We start from the raw sequence: 15886 nt of genomic DNA on the forward strand, positions 1-15886 counted from the left end.
ATCGGCCAATTGGCACACTCAGGGCCCCCAAACAACACAAATAACGGCACAGGCATCAACAACGTCGAATTCGACGAGGACTTTTCTCGGTGTGACGATGGATTGTTGTTGATTGTGGCCGCTGGGGTTAGTTGTGAGAAATGGCGGAAAAGGGCGGACATCGGTAAGGGGGGATGACACAAAAACCCCAACCGGGAGGTTCGTATTGTGGAAATTTTAATTTTCCGTAACAGTTTCGATTGGGGTCGTCGTTTTCCCGATCCCTGTCGGTCTCTCCTGGTGTGTATTTCCACCGAGGATGTTGGATGCTGGGATCCGATTGAGTCGATCGATCGCTGTGGTGGGGGTGCCTTTGCTTTTCCAAATGAGGTGCGACAATCGGCAGCGTCAGCAGGACAAAAACAGCACCAGAAAGTAAGCAGGACCGAGGGAGGAGTGCAGTTTAATAAACGAATAATGAAAATTTGCTCCACACCGACCAAGAGAATGGAAAAGTGAGAGGAAACCAGTGTTTCGGGCAAAGGAAAGTGGAAATTAATATTGTTAAGTTCAAAAGACCCCTTCGGGAAATTGGAATATTGTTGATTTCAATAAATTTCTTAATGATATTTATGGAATCAATAATCACAAGATACGTTAGGAGAGCGCCACCAAGTTTCTAGGATTTTCGCATGCAGTCCGGTGCCCGTTTTACCTCGCAGCTTTTTATGTCGAGAACCAGCGGAAAAATTTTTAAAAAAAGTTAAAAGGACCTAATCAAATTTTACCAGAATAAAATTGTGTTTTAAAAAAAAGCCTAAAATTTCTTACAAAGGGTTCACACAGCAAATTTCCCATCATTAGCAGGGCCCATTCATTCGACAGGGGACAAGCATCCTCGAAAAGTTCCATTAACTTGGCGGTGTAACTTTCAACCCTTGATGGTTTCACGTTTACATAGGAAGGTATCTCTCCAGGTACCCAGAAAACACAACAACAACCACTCACTTATTTTATTAGCCTTCGCAAATAAAGTGACTCTTTTCGAAACTACACTACAATCCCCTTAAAAGAGGCTACAAAACGCACCCGTAAAGCTTCTCGGAGCAGCAAGAGTAGATACACAAAAGAAATTCGTTTTTAATTTTTAATGCTAACGACTCGGTACTCCTCGACGACGGTTGCCGGTTTAAGGTTGTTGGCTTTTGCGTTTGACTTGACAGCAGCCGAGAATCTCTCGTTTTCTCAAAAAGAGGTGGATGGGTGTAAGTATGTGCATTTGTGACATGGCCATTGAGGACGACGACGTTGTTGTCTGGCGTAAAAGTTCTATCTCGAATGGCAAAAGCAACACTGCGCTACTAAACATCACCTCTTATTATCCTCATTTTCGGTTCTTATTCCGTTTAATGTCTTACCGGTGAGGGGGGATGATTATGGGAATTCCCGGCTGCTCTCGGCTTTTTAACACCATCGTTCGTTCTCCGCTCATTGAAGAAGGTAAGGAGATGTTAACTTGTTCTCCCATTGATGTCCTCCTCATTCCTTGTTTTCCCTCAAGAAAAAAAGCAATCAGATCTCGACGGACTCAAGAAGAGGACCACCTTAAAAAGAGATAAGCATCTTGGCCCAGTTCCCGGCTAACGGCCGCATTGTGAAACAAATGAACACAACCCCATTTGAAACATCATGTTCTTGCACTGGCTCTCGCGTAACTAAACTGGGCATTTATGGAACAACCTCAAAGCTAACAGCCAAGCAACGCGGCAGCCAGAGTAAATAAAAGTTAAGCAGTGCGCCTGATAAACATTATCATCGTAATTATTTTTACTTTCTCGCGCTAGTCGTTACGCGTTTCGTTTCGTTGTGCTGTCAATGTCTTGTCGTTCTTTTTTGGGGTTTGTTTTGGCATGCCCCTTCATTGGCGTTCTGGTGCGCAAAATTTTGGCTTTCCCCTGAATGAGCAGGAAAGTCCATAAAGGACGCGTTAAACATGGTTCTTTATGGCCGGTGGGACCATCAAGTGATTTTATTATTTGTCTTTCGTTTTTTGAAGGAGAAATTTGAAAAAAGAAGGCTTGAAAGAATTTAAGTGGAAGATTCGATTTTTTTTTTGAGAAGCAAATTGATTGTAAAAATAATAAGCAATTTTTTGTCGAAATTGTTAAAATTGTAAAAATTGTCAAAATTGTAAAAATTGTCAAAATTGTCAAAATTGACAAAATTTTCAAAATTTTCAAAATTGTCAAAATTAACAAAATTGTCAAAATTGTCAAAATTGTCAAAATTGTCAAAATTGTCAAAATTGTCAAAATTGTCAAAATTGTCAAAATTGTCAAAATTGTCAAAATTGTCAAAATTGTCAAAATTGTCAAAATTGTCAAAATTGTCAAAATTGTCAAAATTGTCAAAATTGTCAAAATTGTCAAAATTGTCAAAATTGTCAAAATTGTCAAAATTGTCAAAATTGTCAAAATTGTCAAAATTGTCAAAATTGTCAAAATTGTCAAAATTGTCAAAATTGTCAAAATTGTCAAAATTGTCAAAATTGTCAAAATTGTCAAAATTGTCAAAATTGTCAAAATTGTCAAAATTGTCAAAATTGTCAAAATTGTCAAAATTGTCAAAATTGTCAAAATTGTCAAAATTGTCAAAATTGTCAAAATTGTCAAAATTGTCAAAATTGTCAAAATTGTCAAAATTGTCAAAATTGTCAAAATTGTCAAAATTGTCAAAATTGTCAAAATTGTAAAAATTGTAAAAATTGTAAAAATTGTAAAATTGTCAAAATTGTCAAAATTGTCAAAATTGTCAAAATTGTCAAAATTGTCAAAATTGTCAAAATTGTCAAAATTGTCAAAATTGTCAAAATTGTCAAAATTGTCAAAATTTTCAAAGTTATCAAAATTGTCAAAATTGTCAAAATTGTCAAAATTGTCAAAATTGTCAAAATTGTCAAAATTGTCAAAATTGTCAAAATTGTCAAAATTGTCAAAATTGTCAAAATTGTCAAAATTGTCAAAATTGTCAAAATTGTCAAAATTGTCAAAATTGTCAAAATTGTCAAAATTGTCGAAATTGTCAAAATTGTCAAAATTGTCAAAATTGTCAAAATTGTCAAAATTGTCAAAATTGTCAAAATTGTCAAAATTGTCAAAATTGTCAAAATTGTCAAAATTGTCAAAATTGTCAAAATTGTCAAAATTGTCAAAATTGTCAAAATTGTCAAAATTGTCAAAATTGTCAAAATTGTCAAAATTGTCAAAATTGTCAAAATTGTCAAAATTGTCAAAATTGTCAAAATTGTCAAAATTGTCAAAATTGTCAAAATTGTCAAAATTGTCAAAATTGTCAAAATTGTCAAAATTGTCAAAATTGTCAAAATTGTCAAAATTGTCAAAATTGTCAAAATTGTCAAAATTGTCAAAATTGTCAAAATTGTCAAAATTATTCAAACTGTCAAAATTGTCATTTTTGAATTGTTTTGAGTTCTGAATATTCTGCCGTTTTTGTTATTGTTTTTTATATTGAAAATATAATTCATGATTGAGGTTTGTTTTTCATTGAATTTTTAATAATTAACCTTTGATAAAAAAATTGTTTCAATGAAATTGGCTGATTTTCTATCTCAACGAATTATTAATCGAATTATTCTCGTCAAAATTAAACACATCTAGGACCAAGGAACTGAAATTTTGCCTGGAACGCCACTCATCACCCGCAAAAAAATGAACGAGCGAATGAATTATATAGCAAATTCATAAGCATGAAATTGTTTTCTTAAAGTTTTTAATAAATTCTTTCGGATAAACCGATGTGATGGAGCACTTTTTCGTCGCGGGTAGCAGGTCTTCCTTCGACTACGTCTGGGGTTGGCGATTATTTGCTAGGCAAGAAGCGCCATGTTCCTTCTAAGGTTTGCTTCGCTCGGTTGCCCTCGAGGCGACACAGAGAAGACGAATGACTTGATCCGCCCTCGCTTTAGGTTTTTCCTAGCTGGGCTGGGTGACAAACTTCAGTCAGCGTTCCGAGTTGAGGTCATCCCCCATCCGGAGAAGAGACAGCTTCTTCCAGCTGGCAATCTTTAATTTTGATTCCCCACCAGCCAGACGAAGAAGATGACGATCACCCGACCTAGTCCTCGGTGCTTTTGAAGTCTAGTTTTTATATTTCATTATTTGTTCCCGCTTCGTTTCCACCCCCATAAATAATCAGCATCTGCAGAGTAAAAACTATTTAGCAGAAGGAGTAAACAAACTGTTTGGTTCTCGTCCAGGCGGGACACATTTCGCGCTACAGAAACGGTTTACTCGTTTGGTGTCTCATTTGGATTCTGATGCTGAGCTTTACTTTTTACTTTAGTAGAAGGTTGATTTATCTTAGAAAATTGTTACTGCTCAGAAGGTTGAAAAATTGAGAGGATGTGCTTCAACCCGAGTGTTCTGTTCCAAACAAAAGTATAAAAAAATACATATTGTTCTTAAAATTTGTTTTCTTTGATTTTTAAATTATTGGTAACACCAATGTCTCATCAAGGAAAGTGGGTCGCATCTCATTGCAGAAACATTTCAGAGCTTAAACAAATATTTACACTGAAAAGAGTAACAGAGAGATTTCAAACGCCCTCGCTCGTCCCGGGGGCTGGTTATTTTCACGCCAAATATATTTACACACCTTTGTCGGGCCGATCTCAGATTGGTGCGTAAAACCAAACCAGATGCATGATGAATTTTCCCGGAAAATAAACTCCAAAACGATGGTGATGGTGCTGATTCTGATCGGAATTGATCAGCAGGTTTGCGGAGGTATTTGAGTATTTGGCTGTGTGGTTTTGTGAAATCCAATCCCGAAACTATACCGAGGAAAGGGGGGATGATTACGAGACAGGAATGTTAATTTTCTCGGTTACTCGATAAACGATTGGAAAATGAATAGAGTTAATTGAGCAATTAGTGCAAATTTTGTGCAATGATTAATTCTGCTTTCGAGTTTTTTGAATTGATTCCGGACGACTCGATGGGAATTGGTTGTCTGGTCTGGAATATCCCATTTGGCTTCGCCGGACCCTTCCCGGTGTTAATTAAATTGATTGTTCGTTTTTCTCCTCGGCTCAAAGGTTGTTGTTTAATTGCCCCAATGAACGTGTTTCAAATGAGAATGTTGTTGAAACTGGGATAATCAGATAATAGCATCCGATTCCGTCAGAATTGTTTCCAGAAATTTTCATAAGGTAGCTCCCTGCAGTTTCTCTGCTCTTATCGCAAACACTGATGGTGACAGCTTCGAAACCATCATCACAAAACTACCACTAATGCCAACAGCTGTTGTGTACCTCTACACACAAGTTGCTTTTGCGCCCTGTCAGCGCGTGGCGTTGTGAAAAAGTAATTAAAATTTGTTAATGAAAGTATGAAATTTTGATGAAGCCGTGCCGGGGTTCCAGGCTCGAAGGAGAGCTAAAAAACCGCCGCCGTCACCAAACGATCATCACGTGACTCTTCAGTTCTTGGAGCCGGTACCACAACACAACAACACAAACAAACTTCACACCCCTCGGCATCGTGTCACTGCCAATAAGATGGTTTGCTTCATGGGAGGTATCCAACCTTGGGTTTGCCCAATTTTGCCGGAGGCAGGCGACCTTCTTTTGGTTTGCACTGATAGAAGGCAAGAATGGAAAGAGAAAAATCCTAAAAGAAAAATCAAAGAATGGCACCACACTCATTAGTCGTAACCACTGTTGATGCTTCGGTAAAAAAAGGGAGATATCGGGCTTTTTTGTTATTTTTTCTCTTTCAAATCGTAAAGTAAGAAAAAAAAAACATTTGCACGATTGAGAAGTAACTAACTCTGCTTTGATGAAGTCCGAGTTGGGAGATTTGGACGTAAACAAATGCAATCAAAATGCATTATTTTCATCTAAAAAAACTACAAGTTTTTGAAACTGATCGGAAATGAAATGATTTGGCTAAAAAAAATGAAAAGGTTAGCATGATTGAATGACAATTTTGACAATTTTGACAATTTTGTCAATTTTGACTATTTTGACAATGTTGACAATTTTGACAATTTTGACAATTTTGACAATTTTGACAATTTTGACAATTTTGACAATTTTGACAATTTTGACAATTTTGACAATTTTGACAATTTTGACAATTTTGACAATTTTGACAATTTTGACAATTTTGACAATTTTGACAATTTTGACAATTTTGACAATTTTGACAATTTTGACAATTTTGACAATTTTGACAATTTTGACAATTTTGACAATTTTGACAATTTTGACAATTTTGACAATTTTGACAATTTTGACAATTTTGACAATTTTGACAATTTTGACAATTTTGACAATTTTGACAATTTTGACAATTTCGACAATTTTGACAATTTTGACAATTTCGACAATTTTGACAATTTTGACAATTTTGACAATTTTGACAATTTTGACAATTTTGACAATTTTGACAATTTTGACAATTTTGACAATTTTGACAATTTTGACAATTTTGACAATTTTGACAATTTTGACAATTTTGACAATTTTGACAATTTTGACAATTTTGACAATTTTCACAATTTAGACAATTTTGACAATTTTGACAATTTTGACAATTTTGACAATTTTGACAATTTTGACAATTTTGACAATTTTGACAATTTTGACAATTTTGAAAATTTTGACAATTTTGACAATTTTGACAAATTTGACATATTTTACAATTTTTTCTTAATACATTTTTAATTTTCATTGTTTAAATTTGATTCCAAACTAAATACAATCAATGTTTTAATTTTTCTTGCTGTCACTTAAGCAAAAGCCATGAAAACTTCCTGAAAACAGCTTCAACTTGAATACGCGAAAGAATCCCAAACTTCATTAAAACTTTTTCGCCTGTTACTTTCTGCAAGTTCACTTAAGGCTGTCTCATTAACTGCTAATTTGTTCTGTTTTGCTGCCTAATCATCCTGTCTGGGCCCAGGATCTCCAATCATTGTCTAAAAATCTGCTCCATTTTCAGTGAACGCGTAGCACACAGTTGGTAGTAAAACTGAAACGTCAGTTTTGGTCCAAGACACAAAACTCGTCCGTCTCCCCCCTGAAAATGCGCCACTAAAACTGTCCGTGGACCCAGACTCCCAGAGTCTCGTTTTTCATCATCGTCAGGTTACTCGGTGAAAAGTCGTAAACCAACGTAGGTTCACTCAAATTTTCCGAAAAAAAGGAAAGGTCGTGGCCAATGAATCTTGGGGATAGGCGTTATCTAGCCGGATCTGGATCCTGGCAAGTAACCGAACTAAGTTGAGCAGCCGGAGAGCAACCTTCATAAATCAAATTTCTTTTACTGCCTATTTAAATCTCGGTAAAACAAACTACCCTGAGAATGGTCAACGGTTCGAAGAACTAGGGTGGTGAAATGGGCCAGCCGAAAAAGGAGAAAGTGGCAGTCGAAAGACGATCGAAGTTAATTTTTGCCTCTTATCAACATTTAACAATCTCTTTAGGGAAAGGGGGGATGAACGGAAAGCGGATACATTTTCTAATAAAAATAGGATCCTTTTCTTTTGGAAGGTATTGTTTTTGTTGGGAAAGTTCATTTCAAGCTTCCCAACTAGTGCGAGTGAACAAAAGTTGGGTCGGTAAAGTTAACAAAGGAATCTAAAGGTAGGGGACGATTCCGGACAGGATGATTCGGTTATTTTTCACTCGAATGTTCTGTAACGTTAACAGCCTTTACAAAACAGGCACCCTGTGAGTATTCGAACCTAAAGAGCTATGTTTCATCTTTTTTTTCTAACCGGAAGTTCAAATCCTCTTACATCGTTTGCGACCCATTTTAAGTACTTTCATTTCAGTCAGCGTTATCAAGTTCTTCGTGAATAAAAAAATTCAGTAACATGAAATTCCAAATCAAATTGATGAAATTGACACCCTATTTTTGTGTATTTTTTCCAATTCAACAAAGCAGAAATTGTTGAAAACCGAACGGCATAAACAAAGACAATCTATCTTGAAATTGTGCACTGTGTTTTGATTTTTTCTGTGATTTGTCAAAATATCACAATGTTTAGGCAACTTCCGGAAACAGAGCTGCAAATCAATCAAAAAGCAAAATAGTCAATATGCAACTCTGCAGTTTCACATGCTTAAAATTAACATTCGCAGCATGCACTTTCTTTGATGTTTGTCGCACAGACTACAAATCAGTTCCCGGGCAGAGCTTATGCGGTGAGATTATCGCTCAAATCTGAACTTATCAGCAGCAGTCCAGACCTGCAGCTGACACTTGTGGCTGTCCACAACAAACGATAAATCTGCAACCGGTCAGTCGATCGATTGATTCAATCATCATCCCCCCACGACAGGAGTGGTTTTAATCATGCTTTGAGCGAAATGCATCCAGTAGGACGAGAGAAAAAACGTACCAAATCCTCTTGATTCAATCTGGAGCTCTTCAAATCAGATAACAACTGCCGCACGAGAGTGTTTCGCGGTTGCCCGGAAATCCTGACCCAAGAGGATGCTTGCAGGAAACTCGCGGAAAATCCGAAAACCAGCAAGTGCCGACGATAAAACTCCAATTCTCAACCCCATAAAGAGATCTCATTATCATCCCTCCCAAATCATCCCCCCTTTCCATCGGAAAAACTCTCTTCAAATCCCCGTTCCCAAATGTATCACAAAAAATATGCAACACCGGATGAACTGACAGTTAAAATAAAAAAAAACTGAAGCAGAAACTCACTGGTCAGCAGAAAATTTCCCTTCCTGACTCCCACCGGGACCCACCGAAAGGACGTCGGAAAATGGAAATCCGCGAACCAAGGTACTTGCCCGTAGCTGGCCACTTGCCGTTGCTTTTCCCTCTTTTTTTTTTCGCTGAGAGGAGGCGAACAATTCAGCGCACACCCGCGATAATTTATTCATCTGGTTATAATTCTGGCATGTCCGGTCCAGCCCGGCTAATTCTACCGGGCACAACACCGGTCTCCAGCCAGCGCTGAAACCGAGGGACATCCTGACGGTTTTGGAAGCAAATGTTATTTTTTCATCGGCCGCAAAAAGTGGCGGAGGTTTTCTGAAATGAGAATATTGAATATTGAAAGAGTGGCACATATGATTTGGAAATAGCAGCTGAATGTTCAAGATTTCCAACTGGAAAAATTATGGGAATGGCTTACTAAAAAAATGAGGTCAATCCTTCCAGTAATACTAAAATTGCTAAATTTGAAATCTAAGGAATTTGAAATATTCGATCAGTTTGTTGATTTGAGAATTCCAAGAATAAAAAAAACTACGAATTTTCAACACAAAATTCTTTGAATTTGAAAAAAAAATTCGATAAAAATATAACAATTTTTATTTTGTGACAACTGCCATTTTGAACTAAGTGAATTTGTCAAATGTTTTCTATCTTTCCAATTAGAAAAACTTGAAAAATTTCGAATTTATTATAAATTTATTAACTTTTTTGACCTTGAAAAGATAGTCAAAATGAAGTTTTGTAAAGAAAAACAAAACAAAATAAATTTTCTCATCCTTATAAATTAAAATTTTTTCTTCATAAGAAGAATGAAATCTAATTAGACTTTTATAAAAAATATTTCTAAAAATTCCACAGAGTTTCTCAACATTTCTTAAAATTTCAAAATCATAAAATTTCTATAAATCACGATTTTCATATTTATCAAGTTAATCAAATTTCTAATATTTCTCTGTCTTCTCAAAATAATAAATTTCTATTATTTGTCAAACAATAAAAACTTTTCAAATAAGAACGAATGCGCAAATTTCTCTAAATTTCATTTTTTCCAATAAATTTATCAAATTTTGATATTTTTCCAATTGATTAAATAACTTATATTTTGAACAGTTCGAAAATTTCATAAAGTTGAAAATTTTGGGAAATTTTACAAATTTTCAAAGCATTGTTTTCAAATTTCAATTTAATTTAAATTTTTTTAAAATCTTTAAATTGAAGAAGTTTTGTTATTTTGAATATTTTTCAATTTTTTAAATTTTTTTCAATATACCAAATTTTTCAAATTTTTACTATTTTTCAAATTTTCCAAAAATTTCAAATTTTTTAAACCATCCATTTTTTTGAATTTTTATTTATTTTAAAAATTTTTTTGAAAAAATAAAAAAATTTCAAATTTGTCAAGTTTTGGAAATTGCTAACATTTCTGGAATTCCAAATTTCTCTTATTTTCAAAATATTCAAACTCTGGAATTGAGAAAAAAAAATTTAAATTATGAAAATTAAAAAAAAAATAGTATGATTCTAAATTTTCAAAAAGCCTATAGCTGAAAATTTCTGAAATTTCTGCAATTTCCCAAAGTTCCCAAGTTTTCCAATTTTTTCAAATTTCTCAAATTGATAAAAATTCTCAAATTTCTCAAATTTCTTTATTTCTTAAAATTTCTCGATTTCTAAAAATTTTCAAATTTCTTAAATTTCTCTTATTTCTCCAGTTTCTCAAATTTCTCAAGTTTTTGAAATTTCTCAAGTTTTTGAAATTTCTCAAATTTTTCAAATTTTTCAAATTTTCCAAATTTTTCAAATTTCCCAAATTTCTCAAATTTCTCAAATTTCTCATATTTCACAAATTTCTCAATTTTCTCAAATTTCTCAAATATCTCAAAAATCTCAAATTTATCATATTTCTTAAATTTCTCAATTTTCTCAAATTACTACATTTTCTCAAAATTTTCAAATTTCTCAAATATCTCAAATTTTTCATATTTCTCAAATTTTTCAAATGTCTCTAAATACTCAAATTTCTCAAAATTCTCAAATTTTTCAAATCTCTCCATATTCTTAAATCTCTCAAAATTCTCTTATAACTTAATTTTTTCACATTTCTTTAATTTATCAAATTTCAAAATTTTTTCAAATTTTTAAAATTTTTCAAACGTTCAAATTTCCTTAATTTTAGAATAAAAATTAAATTTCTTTAAATTAACAAATTTTTAAAATTTCGCGGATTTTACATTTTTTGCCAATTTCTTAAATTTCTCAAACTTCTTAAATTTCTCAAATTTCACAACTTTCTCAATTATCTATACTTTCTCAAATTTTTAAAATTTTAAAAATTTCTTAACTTTTTAATATTTCATTTATTTCAAAATAATTTAATTTTTTTTAAATTTTCAAATGTTTTAATTTTCTCTAATTTCTCAACTTTCTCATATTTCTCAAATTATTCAAACTCCCAAATTTCTCAAATTACTCAAATTTCTCAAATTTCTTAAATTTCTCAAATTTCTCAAATTTCTCAAATTTCACAAATTTCTTAAATTTCTCAAATTTCTCAAATTTCTCAAATTTCTCAGTTTTCTCAAATTTCTCAAATTTCTCAAATTTCTCAAATTTCGAAATTTCTCAAATTTCTCAAATTTCTCAAATTTCTCAAATTTCTCAAATTTCTCAAATTTCTCAAATTTCTCAAATTTCTCAAATTTCTCATTTTTGATTTATTTTCCAAATTTTCCAAATTTTTTAATATTTTCAAATTTCTCAAATTTCTTAAATTTCTCAAATTTCTCAAATTTCTCAAATTTCTCAAATCTCTCAAAATTGCCTATTAACTTAATTTTCTCAGATTTTTTTTATTTTTCAAATTTTTAAAATTTTTCAAATTTTTCAAATGTTCAAATTTTCGAATTTAGAATAAAAATAATATTTCTAAAAATTTAAAATTTTTAAAAATTTCTCCGATTTTACATTTTTCGCAAATTTCTAAAATTTCTCAAACTTCTCAAATTTCTTAAATTTCACAAATATCTCAAATTTTTCAAATTTTATAAATTTCACAACTCAAATTTCCACAATTTAAAAAAAAATCAAATTTTTTTTTATTTTCAAATGTTTAAATTTTCTTAAGTTTTTAAAATTTCTCCAATTTCTCAAATTACTCAAATTTCTCAAATTTTTCAAATTTCTATAATTTTCCATATTTCGAAATTTCTCAAATTACTCTCATTTTCTTAAGCTTCTAATTTATTTTAAAATTTTCAAATTCATTCAATTTTTCGATTTTCTAAAATAATATTAAAAAATTCAAAATGTCTCAATTTTTTAAACCTATCAAATTTCTCAAATTTGAAAAAAATAAAAAAAAAATCAAATCTGCTAAATTTTTCCCATTGCCTAAAATTTCTTAAATTTCAAAAAAAATTTCAAATTTCTTAATTTTCTCAAATTTTTCATATATTTTTTTTAATTTCCCAATTTCTCAATTTTATTTCAAATTTTTCCGAATTTTTCAATTTTTCCACATTTCCAAAATTTGAATATTAAGAATATTTCAAATTTACAAATGCTTTGAATTTCAAAAATATTTATTTAATTTTTTTTAATTTTAAAATTTTTCGGGTTTTTCAAAGTTTTTAGTTTTATTCGAGTTTTTAAAAAAAATGTTTTAAATTTTTCGATTTTTTAGAATAATTCAAACTTTTCTGATTCGAAGATTAAATTTTTTATCAATTTCTTAGATTTTCCAAATTTCGTAACCGTGTGAAGTATAACTGTTTTCAAATTAATCAAAAATCAAATTTTTAGTTTTTTTTAATTTTTAAAATTTTTTCCAATAATTGCTTAAAATATTTCATATTACTCGTATTTGCTTATTTTTTTTGAAAATTTTTAAATAACTCGAATAGGTTATTTTTTCCAAACTGCTCAGTAGTTTAAATTTAAATATTTTGAAATGTGACAATTCACTAATGTCAGAATTTGGAAGAATGTCATGAAAATTGAAGAAAAATAAAATTTGTTTCCTTTACTCAAGAAATTTGAAAAATTTCTTAGATTCAAGTAAAAGACACGAAATTGAGAAGATGAAGATTTTAAAAATTCAAAAACCATTTAAAATATTCAAAAGATTTCTTTCTTATAAATATAAAAATGTTGGTGAGTTTAAACAATATTCAAAATCTAAGAATATCACAGAAGAATATTTCTTTTTCATTCAATTAAAAAATTTAAAACTTTTAAAATAAAAATTTTGTTTTTTTAACTTTTAAAACATAAATTTCGGTGATTATTTTCTTCATAAAATTTAAAAATATAAGAAATCTATGATAGTTCGGCATAAGGGTTTTAATAAATACAAAAACTTAACAGATTACCATTTTTTCGTATATTTCACCATCTTTTGTCATTTAATTAAGTCGTTGTCTTTTTCTCCTTGTTAGATTGAAAATAAGTTTGTGAAAATGCTCGTTTTAAAGATCGTTTTTCGCATAAAACTTCCTCCCAAAATTTTATAATTTTCAGATTAAGTATGGATTCGAAATATCTAGGTTGAATTCCTTGAATTCTAAGTTTGAGAAAAATTGCGATTTTCTTCCAGATTTTTTTCTATCTTTCAATTTTTTCTCTCTCATTTAATGCTTTTTCATAAAAAGTTAAAGTCACAGTAAAAAGAAAAAAATTAAGATTTCAAATTAAGACTATTATATTTTTATAAATCTAGGACTTTTTGTTCAATTTTATTTATGAAAAGGCTTGAATTGAGGAAATGATTTGAAAAATATCCAGTTTTGAATAATGATTCTTTTTTCATAAGAAAATAAGTGCTTAAAAGTTATGCTTCAACTCAATTTATCTATATTGAAGAAATTCTAATCGTCAAGAAAATTGCCTGGATTTAAATGACGCTGCCAAGCTGCCAATTGAACTGACTTGCTACTAGAGCTTTGAAGCTTCCGAATCCAAGAAAATTTCCCGAGAACGCACGTTCTACCTGCCTTCGTCAGTCATCCAACCAATTACCTATTTGTGACCGCGTCAACTAGTTTGCATGCCACAAATTGAATCCCGGTAACTTCAGAAGCAAAAGGAAAATGGAACCAGAGGTGGAAGGAACGTTGGGAAGCTTCTCATTTTCGTTTGAGTTATGATGTGCCTTCGCCCCTGAATTCGCTACGTTTTGTGCCGAAGAGACGCTCGGCGGCACAAAAACAGGCGAGGGACACAAACACCCACGCACGGTTGATGGCAGAATTCTACCAGGCTGCGATTAATGGGCAAGTTGCAAGTTGCATCAGAGATGATCGGTGGGTGAGTGGGGGAGATAGATTCAGTGTCAGATCCGGATGGCTTTGTACCATTTCGTTCCGTTAACTGGCTGCTGTTGCTGTTCGGAGTAAGGGGGGATGAATTTTCAGCCGGCTATGTTTCGAACCGAGTGGCTTCAGAAGGTTTGAAAGGGAAATGGGTAAGGGGGGATGTTTATGTTGGTGGCTTGGTGGGTGAATGGATGAAGCCAATGTCAAACCTAGAGATGGTGCTGTTGTTGCTGTTTTTCGTCCGTCCGTATCAGGGAATGGTTCTAGCAGAAGCAGCAGCAGCAACAGGACCAGAAAATTGGTTGTCACACACAAAATGTGCCTTGTCTCTCGCATCGAGAATGGCATTGCCAGACGACGTGGATGTCACATTCGGCAAAACGTACGCATCTACACACATACACAAACATAGTCTGATCCTCGACTATTCGAACGAACGCCGAGTGGACGATTGCTTGTAAATTATTTATTACAGTTCAGTAATAATTTATATTCCATAATTTGCTTCATGTACATATAATTTCTGGTCCCTTTTGTGGGCCAATACGACCACTAGTGGATTTTGTCGGTGCAGAGCTGGATTTCGGGTAAGGGGGGATGAAAACCTCAAAGCTGCCGCTCCCGGAGTGATTATTAGCATTGTTAGACTGTTGCCACTTGGCTATCCGGCTGTGGATTAAATCCAGTGCATTCCAGAATGTTGGCACACATACACGACGTGGGAGAACTGTGACTTGAGTCTTTGGCATCAACAACAGCAGCAAGTAGCACAGTGCTCGGTGGCGTTGACATTATGATTTATTAATTGTTGATTTTATTCAAAGTGAATGCGAATGTTCTGCGAATGATGGCCGTCGACCGCCTTCCCTTTTCCCGATATGTGTATCAACCTAGGCTTACTGACTGCTAGCTGCCGACGTCAAGAAGAGCGACGAGAGAGGATTAGTGTGATATGGCATTCACAAAAGATGAAATTCCTTGACTTCTGCGGGGGATTCGTTCGAAAAGGAAGTTCGATTCACTGGAAATGATTTATTGTGGTTGCTAAACAATCGCACGCCAGTTGCCAGCTGGAGAAGATTAACGGTGTGACTGCCTTTTTTGTTTGGGGGTACAGATTCTTGAAGCTTGATTTTGTAATCCTTCCGTATTAAGTAGGTTCAACTGAGAAAATCTCTCGACTGAGCTGTTTGGGGTTTAAAATTCATTCAAATACGGTAGTTACGTTGGTGGAAGTAGAAAGTTCGGTCACATCCTTTCAGATTCCAAAATCTCTCATCAAACTTCCGAAAAACGAAAAGGAATTTTCATCCCCCCTTACCTCAACCCATCAGATACAAACCAGACGGATTTCATCCAGCAGCAAACATACAAACACATCCGGACACCCGGATTGACCATAACTACATTTCCGGGAGCGCGCTTTCGCATTTACTAAATTGATAAATAAATTATGAATTTATATTTCACATAATAACAATAATTTGCATGCAATATTAGCCCCTCGAGGGGGGAGACTCCAAACGTCCGGCGCCCGTTACTGGAGTCTGAAAAACGGAACAAACTGGTTCAGATTGAAGCAACATAAAAAACGGGGAAAATCCTGATGAGCTGCTACAGCCGCGTCAGCAGTTTGAGTTCCGGACCACCGGAAACCGAAAGCAACCGAGAGAGTAGTTAGTAGTAGTCTGGAGTCCGGTCAACAGCCAAACTTCGGTTGGAATTTACAAAAAAAAAAAAAACAAAATCAGTGGAAAGTAAAAAACAAAATCTGTTGCTTTGAGTCTCGTGTTTTGCGCGAGTTTCAGCAGTCGGTTTCGGTTTCGG

Source organism: Uranotaenia lowii, chromosome 3, assembly GCF_029784155.1.
Source record: "Uranotaenia lowii strain MFRU-FL chromosome 3, ASM2978415v1, whole genome shotgun sequence".
NCBI classification, from domain to species: Eukaryota; Metazoa; Arthropoda; class Insecta; order Diptera; family Culicidae; genus Uranotaenia; species Uranotaenia lowii.